At 58.0% G+C, this 12,591-nt stretch overlaps 1 protein-coding gene across 1 annotated transcript in view; it reads right to left on the bottom strand.

Annotated features, from left to right (window-relative positions):
* TNS3 (tensin 3) overlaps positions 1–12,591 on the bottom strand; it is a 200,718-nt gene extending 188,127 nt beyond the window's left edge. Inside the window, exon 1 of the mRNA XM_045089576.1 lies at positions 12,447–12,591. The gene's annotated coding sequence lies outside the window, so the exon portion shown is untranslated. The remainder of the gene's footprint in view (positions 1–12,446) is intronic.

Here is a 12,591-nt window from a genome sequence, read left to right as displayed (position 1 = left end):
ACAAAAAATCCTAAAATGTGTTTCGAACCACAAAGTCCCTTAATAGCCAAAGCAATCTTGCGAAAGAACAAAGCTGGAGGCATCAACATCCTTGATTTCAAAGTGCACAGAGCTACAGTAATAGCTACAAAGCTGTGATCCTCAGGACAGTAGAGGACTGGGGCAAAAACAGACACATGGTTTGACAGGAGAGAAAAGAGACCCCAGAAATAAACCTAAAACTATAGGGTCAAGGAATCTGTGACAAAGCCAGGACAGAATATGCAATGGGGACATGTCCCTTCAACAAATGATATTGGGAAACTGGACATCCACGTGCGGAAGAAGGAAACAGGACCGCTTTCTTACACCATCTGTACAAATACATGCATAATGGATTAAAGACCTGAGAGTAAGACCTGAAACCATAAGGTGCCTAGAAGAGGAAGTTCTTTACGCTGGTCTTAGCAGTACGGGTCAGACCAGTCTCCCGAGGCAAAGGCAACAAAGCCAAAATAAACAGACAGGATCGCATCAGACTAAACATCTCCCCCACAGCGAAGGAAGCCATCACCAAAATGAAAGGCAGCCGAGGGGACGGAAGAAGTTATCTGCATGTGGTATGTCCGATAGAGTGTTAGTATCCAAACCATAGAAAGAACTTACACAACTCAACACAAAAGAAACAAATAATCTAATTAAAAAGGGGCAGTGGAGCCCAATAGACATTTTTCCAAAGAAGACATCCAAATGGCTGGCAGACACATGAAACAACGCCCCACGTCACTCATCACCAGAGAGATGCAAATGCAAACCACAATGAAGTATCACCTCACGCCTGTGAGAATGGCTAAAATGGAAAGGACAAGCAACAACAGGTGTCAGAAGGATGTGGAGAAGGGGGGGAACCCCGTTACACTGTCGGTGGGAGTGCAAACGGGGGCAGCCATGGTGGAAAACAGTGTGGAGGGTCCTCAAAAAATTAAGAATAGAAATACCATACAATCCAACAGTTCAGCTATTGGGTATTTCCCCCCCAAAAAACAAAAATACGAATTTGAAAAGATACATGCACCTCTATGTTGTTGCAATATTATTTAGGATCGCCAGGCTACGGAGGCAACCTTAAAGCCCACTGACAGGTGAACGGATAAAGAAGGTGTGGAACATATGCGCACAGAATATTACTCAGCCATCAAAAAAGAATGAGATCTTCCCATTTGTAATGACACAGAAGGACCTAGAAGGTGATACGGTAAGAGAAATAAGTCATTCAGAAAAAAACAAATACTGTATGATTTATCTTACATGTGGAATTTTTTTTTAAAGATTTTATTGATTTATTTGAGAGAGAGAAAGCACAAGAAGTGGAGGGCCAGGGGGAGAAGCAGACTGCCCGCTGAGCAGGGAGCCCGATGCGTGACTTGATCCCAGGACTCCAGGGTCATGACCTGAGCCGAAGGCAGTCGCTTTACTGACTGAGCCACTCAGGGGCCCCCATTACATGTGGAATTAAAAAAAAATAAAATGATAAGCAGACATATAGAGAACAATCTGGCAGTTGCCAGAAAGAAGGGGGGTGGGGTGCGGAAGGGGATTAAAAGGTACAAATGTGTAGTTATTTAAGAAAAAAAAAAAAAAACACTGGGATACCATACAAGTCTAGGGTACAGTTAAAAGCATGTGACCACTTTGTTAGGCGACACAGTACCTAGATTTGCAGTGTTGTTCTCTTCGTAACCTGTATGCGGACACAATGTCGTATGCCAACTGCGCTCCGTAAGGAAAAGAACTAAGTCAACACAGATAAAGAGGCCTGGGGCGGGGCCTCCAGTGCCAGGGACACAGAGGTCCTAGTGGAACGAATAGGGTGCATGTGACTGAGGTGAGCCCCAAATCCGCAGGGGCAGGCACAGGGAGGACTTGCTCCCTCCGACCCCGCTGGCCAGCCGCGCAGGAGACTTCACTCTTGTATCAACACCTGCGGGCCTTCGAGAACACCTCGGTCCATTGCGGCCGGAAGAGCAGGAGAAGCTGTGAGCTCCCCCCATGGTCTGGCCCCCGCCGCCTGCTGCTGTCCATCCCCAGGGGTCTCTGCATGCACTGGGACTCGGTGGCCTGGGACTACCTCTTGGGACCTGCCAGGAAGGGGAGACCGGCAGGGCAGGGGCAGCAGCGGGGGCTCCAAGGAACTCATCACCACGGAGGGGCAGACCCCGGGCCTGCCATGTCCAGGCCACCCTGGCCAGCAAGCCAGGGGACCCCGCTGCCCCCTTGCCGCAGCACGTGGTGACGGTCAAGAGCCCCTGGGACGGGCCGGCACTTGGTCAATGTCAGGTGCCAGAAAGCGTGAACGAGGGAGGGAAACAGAAGCAGAAGGTGGAGGCACACCGGGGCCCTCCGGAAGGCTGCTGCCCGTTTAGAGACAGGTCGACGGGCCAGCGGCGGGCAGAGCGCGCGTGGCCCTCAAGTACGGCCAGCCTCCAAGCACAGCTGTCCGTTCCTCCTCCCAGCAGCAGGCTGCAGGGATCTGGCCTCAAGCCGACCACACCACGGATGCAAACACCTCTCCAGAATCTGGTCAGCTTGGGTTTCTGTCTTTTTGTTTTTTGTTTTTTTAATTAATTTTTTTAATGCGCTCAATCCCAAAGAAAGACTTAGTGAATGTGACCTTGGATCAGCAGGACAGAAAAGCCAGTAATCGGGGCGGGTGGCTCTTGTCCCCACAGGGGTTGCTGGATGCCCAGCACTTTTCTAAGAACAAAACCCTCGTTTAAATATTAGACAAGAGATTACACATGCTGGTGAGTCTGCATCGACAGTGGACACATTTTGAGCAGAAGACAAAGGAAATAATTCTTGCTCTCTCTACAGTGTGAGCTACAAGGAAACCCCAACACTCACTCTATCCAGAAAGAACATTCTTTTGTGCTCTGAGCAGAGGACAGTGTTTGCCGCCCTCGTTGGGGAGTCTGCGTGGGTTCCTAGTGGGGCCTGACTGGCAACTTCCAATAACAGGACAACTTGAAATGTGGCTCTTTTCCAAGAAACTAACAGTAGGCTAGATTCTCCAGTCTGTCAGAGTAGCATCAACGGCCTTGCCTGAACGTTAGTGGAATGAACTGCAGAGAGAACCTTCCAGAAAAAAGGAAGTGGTGGGCCTGGAAAACTTCCTGAAACCCTGAGGAAACGTGCGGGTACATCCCTCTCTCCAGTGAGGAACCAGCTTCTAGAACATTCCCGTGTGGGCGTGGAAGCATGCCCTCGGTTTGTGACACACGTGGGATGGGCTATAGATACAGGGGCAGCCCAGCGGCTGGGGGACCAAGCGACCAGCCCAAGGGCACCCAGCCACGCCTGAAAGCTCTTATCTTACAGAGATGAAAGTAGCAGCCTTGGTTCTTGTCCTTGGAAGAGCTCAGATTTGAGCAGAGAGACTGCTGACCCCAGAGCGCGCAGGAAGGGCACAGAGGCTATGGGGGGGCGGTCCTCGGCCCAGCCCCTTCCCAGCTGTGTGTGGTGGCGGTAGGGGCTGAGCTGGAGAGAAAGTTGGGGAGGCTCCTCCCAAAGCTAAAGTAGCTGGAGAATAACAAAGAAGGAAATGACCGCAAGTCCCCAGGAGACCCCCTGCCCACACGGTAATCAGGGAGCGTCCTCAGTGCCCCCAACCCCTGAGTGATCAGCAACCCCACAGAGCAGCCCCGGGACGGTCCGCAATAGCAGGCCGGCTCCTGTTCTGCCGCCAAGTAAACACCAGTAGTGTCCAGCCAGGGCCTCCTCTGTGCTCAGCACAGGACAGGGACGTGAGGAAGTCCTCAAAGCCCATGGGCTAGGCACCAACCGAACACAGCAGAAACACCGGGCTCAGCAAACAGAAGGCAGGCAGGCAGCCCTGAAGCCAGTGCAGAGCAAACAAGAAAGCCCACCCTTGGCCAAAGTCTCTGACGTCCAACCGTCCGGTGACACAAACCCAGCTTGGCACCTAACCCCGGAAGCTGGGCCTGTCTCTGGGCTACAGAGCTGAGCTCAGCCCCACAGGTCCCAGCCAGACAATGACCAAAAACACTGGTCCCAGAGCCTCAGGGGGCTGCAGCCAGCCAGAGCAAAGCTCCAGCGCCCCCCACCCTGCCGTTCCCAGATGTGCCCCCCACATGTGCTGAGCCAGGGACAAGTACAGACACAAGAGCCAAACCAGCGTGTGCAAAAGCAGTGGGCTCTGCCCCAAGGACCCTGGGCCAGGAGGATGGCCCCGCCTGGGCACCGCAGGCAGACCGCACATACCTCCCAGTGGGGTGTATGCAGATTCAGAAGGGCCTGCAGACCACCCCTCATCCCCCACCCCCTGCCCAGAGGAGGAGCTGCGGCTGCTGCCAGACATGCTCATTGTCCCCAGAGGAAGTTCTGACAAACTGGCCCCCAGGGTGGCCAGGAGCCGGCTTACACCTGCAGGGGAGGAGGAGGCGGATGCACGGGCAGGGGTGCAAACAGTAGTCCCGGGACAGCACGGAGCGGGGGGGGGGGGGGGGTCAGCAACAGCTGACCTGCTGTGAAAGCGAACTGTGCCCTTCTAGGTGACCTCTACCTTGGGCCTTCCTATGTATGTGGGGTGGGGAGGAGTGAGGACAAGGGAGAGGGACTCTGTCTGTGCCCCAATCTCATGCTAACATCTCCTCCGGTTAAAATCGCAGCCTGGCAGGCGGGACACCAGGAGGGGCTCTGGGGGGCACACAGGGAGCCACTAGGGCTGCTCCAGAAAACAGGGCTTGGGCACTACCAATGTCTGCCCACACAGTCCCAAACATGCAGAGCGCCCAAAGGATGAGGCCACGCATCAGACCGTCCCTTAGGGCACTGGTCCCGGACATGCCTGTCCAGTAGCGGGCCAGGACCCTGGTCCTGGGGCACCCTTCCCCACAGCTCCTCCCGGTCCCCCAACCCAGAGACTTTCCTATGGGTTCTGCTGAGAAGTGCCCTCTGTCAGGGGCCTGTGTGCCTCCAGCTGCCTCTCCACCTGCCAGCACGGCAGCCCGGGACGCAGGCCCAGGTCCTATGCACAACTGCTTGGCCTATAGGCTCTCCTGCATGCTGAGGGTCCCCCCCACCATGCAGAAGGCCCAATCCCTGCCAGGTACACAGTCCCCAGCCACCTCGCCCACCCTCCCTCCTGTGCGGCTGCACTGGCTCGGGGACATTCTGGGGCAGCTCCCCATCCACCCTAGAGCTCCCACAGGCCCCGGGAGGTCCTGGCACCGGCCGCAGACCTCCCCCCCCACAGGTTAAACAGCATGAAGAGTGAAGGCTTTGACACCTGTCCTAGTTTTAACAAGTGGATGTAGCATCTGTGCCTTCTCATCCCCTCTGCCCTCCTCAACCCCTTCCCTTCCTCAGGGACACTCCAGGTGGTTCCTGCCCGCAGTCCCTACCCCCAGGGCTCCTTCCCCAGAATGCCCAGGATTGGAGTCCGACTCTGAGATCCAACTTCAAGCCCCTCTGAAAGAAGGTGCACAGACCCAACCTTTAGAGGGCCCGGGCCGAGGTCAGAATCCTGCGTGGCCTCGGGGAAGCTTCTCCCATCGGAGTCACCTGCAGCCTTTAGGAATGTCTCCCCCTCCGCATCCTCCAAACCTGACCAATGCTGCAAAGGCCTGCGTTGGAAAAGATGCTGGTAAGTCTGGTCCAACTGCCCGGCGGGGAAGGGACGAGGGCTGCTTGCTGGCATTCTTGACATGAGCCTCCGAACACGTTCTTGGAGGATAAAAATTAACCAGCGACCACTGGGCTGGGGCCCCTCGCTCCCATTGGTTGTGCGGCCGGGTCAGGAGGGCTGTCCCCCCAACCCCTTCCCCAGCACTGGACGCTCGTTGCCGCCAGACGGAGGCCAGGCCAGCGCAAGGCTCAGGTCCGCGTTCCCTCCAAAAAGCCGCGGAGGGAGCGCTGGGTAACAGCGCTCAGAGACCCTAGGCTCTGGCACGCAGTCCCCAGACTGAACTATTTATCCAAATTAAAACCATTCTCCAGAAACAAAATCAGACCCTTTTAATTGAAAATAAAACCAAACAACCCTGAAGGCTCTATTTTTTTTTTTTAAATGAAAGACATTCTTCCTGCTTTCTCATTCCATTAATCACAGAGTTTACACGATCTGTCAAAATAGCTCAGTAAGAAGCCTCCCTCTTCCTTTGCCTGCAGGCCTGGTTTTCAGCCTGTGCACGCGGCATTCCAAGATACCGGGTGGACACGGGGAGACCCCAGTGAGAACACGGGTTTCTGCACTGCAGTATATGGGGAGCCTTCCAAAAGCCTATGCCCCTCCTGGGTGTACTCCCAAAAGGGGGGAAAGCAGGGGTCAGAACAGATCGCCATGCACCCTTGTTGCCACCAAACTGCAGGAGCGGCACACGTGTCCACCAACGGACGCACAAATCACGGTCTGTCCATGCAGTGGAATGGTATGCAGCCTTCGAATGGGAGGGGCTTCTGACACCCGCCACAGGATGGATGCGCTGGGGGATGTGAGAGGAATAAGGCAGTCACGAAAAGGACAAAGACTGTGTGACCCTTCGGGGGGCCCACACTCACTGGGCCAGAGAATCGGGGTGCTGGGGGCAGGGGAGGGGAGTGTTTCCTGGGGACAGACGTTTCCTTTCACAAGACGAAAAGGGATCCAGGGATGGACAGGGGCGTTGCCAGCAAGACACAAATGTGCTCAGTACCACTGACCCCTCCACTTGAGAATGTTAAAATGGGAGGCGCTGTTCTATGCATTTTACCACCAAAAAAAAAAAAAAAAAAAAAAGTTTGTGTTCTTTGACCTCTGCACCAGGCTTGGAAGTCCTTCCAGGCACAAGACCAGCCAGGGGGTCCTGCTCAAGAACGTCTGCACACGGGTATATGCGGGGGGTGCGCAGCCGGAGCACAGACAGATGTCCTGTCCACTCCTGCATCTCCACGTGCAGGGCGCCTGCTGCCGTCGACCCCCGACCCCCGAGTGCGCAGAGGCGGTTACAGGTGGGGATGCATTGTCACTGCCGCGTTGATGCTGAAATGCGGGGCCCAGGGTGATACGCGGGATCGGGGTGCCGTCAACTCAAACAGCGCAGCCAGTATGGGCGCTGAGCGAGCCAAGAAACACTGCCTACGGGGCGGTGCTGTCGGAAGGACGGTTCTCCAAGTCCACAGCCAGGGGAGAGCCCGGGAAAATGGTTTTGTAGGAAAAGACTCAAAAATCAGCTTAAGCAGCTCAGACCTCCATTACCCAGGAAGCTTCTCCTACACCCAGTAGCATAGATGACAAGGGTCCCCCTCCCCCGGCAGGCCAAGGGCCTCACTCAGCTCCCCCCAGTGGAGACAAGCACAGATCGCCCCCTACCCCCGCCCACCGTCCACCGCCCACAGGGCACTTCAGATCTTCTAGCGGTGAACTGGAAACACACCTGTCGAGATCCTCAGGATGAAGGTGCCCCACCGCCTCCTCCGATTATCACAGGACTCCCCCCCCCACCCCCCGCGGGATCAGATAGCGCGTCCAGGAATGAGGAAGTGCCGTTCCAGCAGGAGCTGCTGGAGCTAGGGACATTCAGTGGGACCAGAGTCAGCAGTGGCCAGCAAGGGACAGCCCGTGGGACCTGCCGGTGTGAGTCCCGCGAGGGGCATCGAGGCCCCAGGCTGCAGGTGGGGACACCCCAAGGACACTCATGGCGACAGAGGGCGTCTTTACCCGAAGCCTGTGGCCAGCAGAACCCACTCTTTCCCCCAGCACACTGCCTGAACCCCGCCTTTGATCTGCGTCCAAAATCACCAGTAGGAGGGAGGGAGCCTCAGGAAAGCCCTGAGAGGTGATGAATTAGGAGGGAGGACGGCCAGGACCAAGTCAATGGAGCCCTTTTGTTCCCGGAGCCTGTGCTGCGGCTCCAGCTCCGGCCCCAGCTCCGGCCCCAGCTCCGGCCCCAGCTCCGGGAGTAATGTGCACAGAAGGCAGACGCCCAGCTAATGGCCTGGCCGGGCCCCAGGGTGCCTAGATCGATGGCCAGATGTGGGCCAACCCCTCCACAAGATCCCCACCCCCCAGCTCCAGATGAGTGGCATGGCACTGCTGCTGTGGGCCGTGGTGGGAGCGTGGTCCGGACTCCGGCCAGCCTCTCCTGCAAAGAGCAAAGCAGCCACAGGCCAGCACAGGCCCCTGGGCTGCACCCCTCGAGCTCTTGCCTGCTGCCCTGGCTCAGAGCTGCTCTGCTCGGGTCTTCCAAACCTCAGGGAGTGGTTTCACCACTGGCGGCCAGTTTCAGAAAGTCTGCACTGAAATGCCACTGGGGCACACCGGCTGCTACCTCTGGGCACAGCGAGGGTCGCTGAAACCCTCAGCCGCCGGGACGGTGCCCTCGGGCGCAGCGTGGAGGATGCCCGCGGGCACAGCCCGGCTCCGAGGGCACCAGCTGCTCCCTGCTCGGGAGCTGGAACAGGGTCCCACAGACAGACGTCCCTTAAAGCTGAAGAACAAAGCCAGAGCTGCGACGGGTACGGGGAGGGTCATCATCTCTCCAGAGCAGAGGAAGAGGAAGGCAGGAGCCCCCCCCCAACCTTGCCACAATGAGAGTCCAGGGAGGAAGGAAGAGAGAATCAGAGAGAGACACAGGCTCCCTGTCCGAGGAAGCAGCTGCGCAGGGAGCCCTGCCAGCTGGGGACACCTCGCCGGCCCCTCACGGGGAGCCATGGGGACCCCTGGTCTTGGGAAGGAGTCCCAGTTTTGCAGCCGGGCCTGGGTTCCAATCTGAGACACCCCCCAGCGCCATGCCACGCCATCCACTCACGGGCTCTGGCCCCAATGGCCAATGCGGGGCAGACTCCGATCCCAGACGCACCACCCCCAGGACACTGGCGAGCTAGTCAAGCTCCCTGAGTCTCAGGGCCCTATTCTGGAAAATTCGGACAAAACCCATGCCACTCAAGGCTGGGCGAAGATCAGATCCTGCCCGGCAAACGCCCCCCCGTCGGCAAGCACTGCTGTACCTTCGGAAGAAAGCCTTGGGCTCACAAGGTCACTACCCTGGCACAGGGGGACACTCGCAGAGGGGGGGCGCCCAGGCTTCCTGCCCTGCCCAGGAATGCCTCGGAAAGGCTTCTCTCCCCAGAGCTGGTGGCCTCGAGGGGCTCCTCCCTTCCTTGATCAGAGAATGCTTCCCTGGAGGGAATTTTCCTGCTTACTGACCAAGACTTCTTGAACGTAAATTTGTCATTAACTTAGCCCACCTGGGACAAAATCCATGAATTCCAGATCGCCGCCTTCTATTTTTTCTAAATTCACATAACTCTTTTAAAATATGTGGGGGTCATTGCTGATGACCCTCATCCCCTCCGTGACACAGGCAGGCACTGTGATGGCTTCTAAGGCTGGCCCCAGGTGGCGGTCGTCCTGCCTTCCATGGCCTCCTCCTTCCCATCCAGCAGAGGCAGCCCCACCCCCGGGGGGGTGGCCGTTGGGGGGGGAGGTTCCAGAACACCCTGCAGGGCTGCACCAGCGCCAGACATACAGACCCAGAAGTCCCCAAGCGCACAAGGAGAGGGACAGTGTGACATGCCTGCAGGAGGGTCCACCTACACGGTCCCCATAGGCAGGGGCCCACACGAAGTCCCAGAAACCCAGAGATTCATGTTTCCTGCGTTTCTAGGAAAGGAACAGACATGGAGATGTAACGGGTCCTGGCCTGAACAGTTGTGGGGGGCAGTGACCCCGCGGCGGAGTGACCCGGCCATTAGTTCTAAGGACTCAACGCAGTAGAACTGATTCATAACATTTCTGGAACCTAAAAGAAGCCAAGTCCCGCTCAGCAATACTTTGATGGACGCGACCTTGAATGCGTGGGCGTTCTCGGGAGGGGGGGCACTGTGATAACAATGCCTTTGTGCAGCGGGTTGGCTTTCCGTGCCAGCTTCATGTGGGCGCGCCTGGGAAGATCACCCGTGGCACACACACCCCACACCCTGCTGGGCCCGGAGGGTTTCAGAAAGACCTCTGCCAGAGCAGCCAAACAGTGCGGAGGTCAGAGGACTTTCCAGAGACAGTGACGGCTGCCCACGCTGTCGCTTCCTGCCGGGAACCAAGGGCAGCTCTGACCTCACCAGACACCCGCTGAACTAACCCACTCACAAGGACTGCTGTTCCCAGATCCACAGAGACAACCGCAGCGGTCTCCAGGCGCACAGGCTGGCTCTTGGGCAGTCCAGGATCTGTGTACCTTGCAGAGGGGGTGGGGAGTGGCAGGCATGCACCTCACCCCTGCCCCCACTGCCAGAAGCAGACCCTCAGGCCCAGCCATGAAACAGGGCCTCTCCCGTGGCTGGGAGCCATCCTAAGGAGCCTCCTACCAAGAGAGCCATGGCCCCACTGTGTGGTGGGCACACGAGGGTAACAGTGCTGGTGGTGGCTGGGGGATTCTGCCCTGCGCCTCCCCCATCAGGAGTTTACGGGGCGGGGAGGGTGTTGTGAGGGAACAGAGGCTTCTCCCCAACATCAGGGTGGTTTATGCCTGGCGGATCCTAGAGAAGGAGCAGGAGAGGCGGGCCACTAGCCAGAGGTTTGATCCAGACCCCTACATGACAATGTAGTCATCTGTAAAATGGGCCAGCCTGCGGGTCCAAAACCGTCCCTTCTGGGGCTCTCTCCCCTCACTTTTCTTGACTTTTCGCCTTCTTCTCAGGCTTTTTCATTTTTTTTAATCCCCGCCCCCATCAGGAGCCACATCCTGCTGCAGGGACCTGCAGGGACATATTTGAGCATGTGACCTTCAGCTCCCCGGGTCCCCTTTGCAAGGGGCTCTATTTGAAACCATTAGGTGCCAATGCTACACTTTGTAAACATAGTCAGTTTGCATCCAGGAGCACACAGTTCCTGGCGCGCCTACTTCTCTTTCTGCCTCCCCAGAGCTTTCCGAAGCATCCACCTGCCCATCTGCCGCCGCTGCCAGCTTTGCTGCTGGGCTGAGGAATCTGCTGTGAGAATAGCCACCCACTCCTCCAGGCAGCAGGAAGCCCGGGGCTGCACCACCCATTTCATCAGCTTGGATAAGACGCCTAGCCTTTTCTTTGCCTCTTTTTGCACACCCTTAAAATGGGGCCATAATCGCAGCTCCCTGTGGGGAGGCAAAATGAACTCAGGCAAGGCCATCAGCACACACGCTGGAGATGTGCGCCTGATGCTTTGTCTCTGAGCTCACCCTTCCTCTGCAAGATTGCAAAGTAAGTTACTATTACTTTGAGGTCAGGAGTCTGGCCTCCTGCCGGTTCCCAGGCAGCTCCTGGTGCACAAAGGTCCCCTCTTTCCCTGCAGCCCAGCCCTGCTCCCTCCACCCTCCAGCTGCAGACTCCAGGGGGGCCCCTCCTTGGCCCCTCCAGGCCTCTCCACAGAAAGGCCTTTCTAATACTTGTTGATTGATTTGCAAATATAACCTTGCAGGCCCTAAAGAGGGGAGAATCACAGGACGAAAACCTCTTTCAAAGAGCCAAGAAGTGGAGCACTTCAAAGACTCAAAGACAGCAATGGGCCACAGCAAACCCACCAGAATGTCAAAACGGGGGTCCTGAAGGCCGGACGTCAGGCAATGAGATAATTAATGCAATATTAACATTAATGCAATGAATGCAATGAAAACGCCCCCTGCTATTTTCAGTATATGTTTCAAGTCTTGGAGGCCCATGCATCCATATCACAGGGAGTGAAATCCCCCAGAAAGTCCAAGTGTGTGAAGGGCTGGGACCCCGTCCGGGGTGGGCGCTTCTCCGTAAGCAGGCAGTGACCACCCTCAGCAGTGCTCTCTCTTGTCCCCACGTTCGGGGGCGCTGGTATTAACCACGGTGGACAGTGGGGGTCACCGTCTGGCGCTGTCTTAAGAATCCAGTCCCTTCCCGCCACACACAGATCTTCCTATCACTTTAGGCAAAGCCCCCAGCGCCCTTGTCAGCCGGCGGAGCCCACCCGCACGCAGACCCCCCCCCCCGCGCCCCGGGACTCTCCCCCCTGCGGCTTGTCAGCGACCGGGCGGCGGGCCGGGGGGACACGTGCCACAGGTGGCGCGGGGCTCCGGCGACCCCGCGCGGTTTCTGCTCCTTCGGAAGGAGCGAGCCCCCCCCCCCACACACACACACCGCCCCGCGCCTCCCGCCCAGCCCGGGGACCGGGACGGAGCCTGCTGGCTGAGAGCGGGAGAGGGCCCCGAGCTCGGCTCTCCGCCCTGCAAGTCTCGGGACGGGTCCCAGAGAGCGAAGTCCTCCGGGCGCTGCCGCGCAGTGCCGCTCCAGCCGCGCCCCCGGACCCGGAGCCGGACCCGGACGCGGACCCCGGATCCGCGCCGCCAGCCCCGTCCCCGGACCCCAAGCCAGCTCGCTCTCGCGCGCTCCCCGAGCCCCTCCCCGCGCCCAGCGCGCATTCGCCGGCGCCGGCCCGAAACAAAGCGGGCGGCGGCGCGGCCCGGTACCTGGGCGAGCGGCGGGTCCCGCGGGCGATGGCCGCAGCAGGCCGGGCGCCGAGCAGCGCAGCAGCGCGCGGGCGGGCCGTCCTCTTGGCTCGCCGCCGCGCCCGCCGCAGGGCCCCCTCGAGGCGGAGCGGGCAATCGCCGCCGC

The sequence above is a fragment of the Mustela putorius genome, unplaced genomic scaffold, assembly GCF_011764305.1.
Source record: "Mustela putorius furo isolate JIRA1106 unplaced genomic scaffold, ASM1176430v1.1 tig00003845_pilon_pilon_pilon, whole genome shotgun sequence".
Lineage (NCBI taxonomy): Eukaryota > Metazoa > Chordata > Mammalia > Carnivora > Mustelidae > Mustela > Mustela putorius.
The sequence above is the reverse complement of the archived record's forward strand: the minus strand, read 5'-3'. Positions and strand labels throughout refer to the sequence as shown.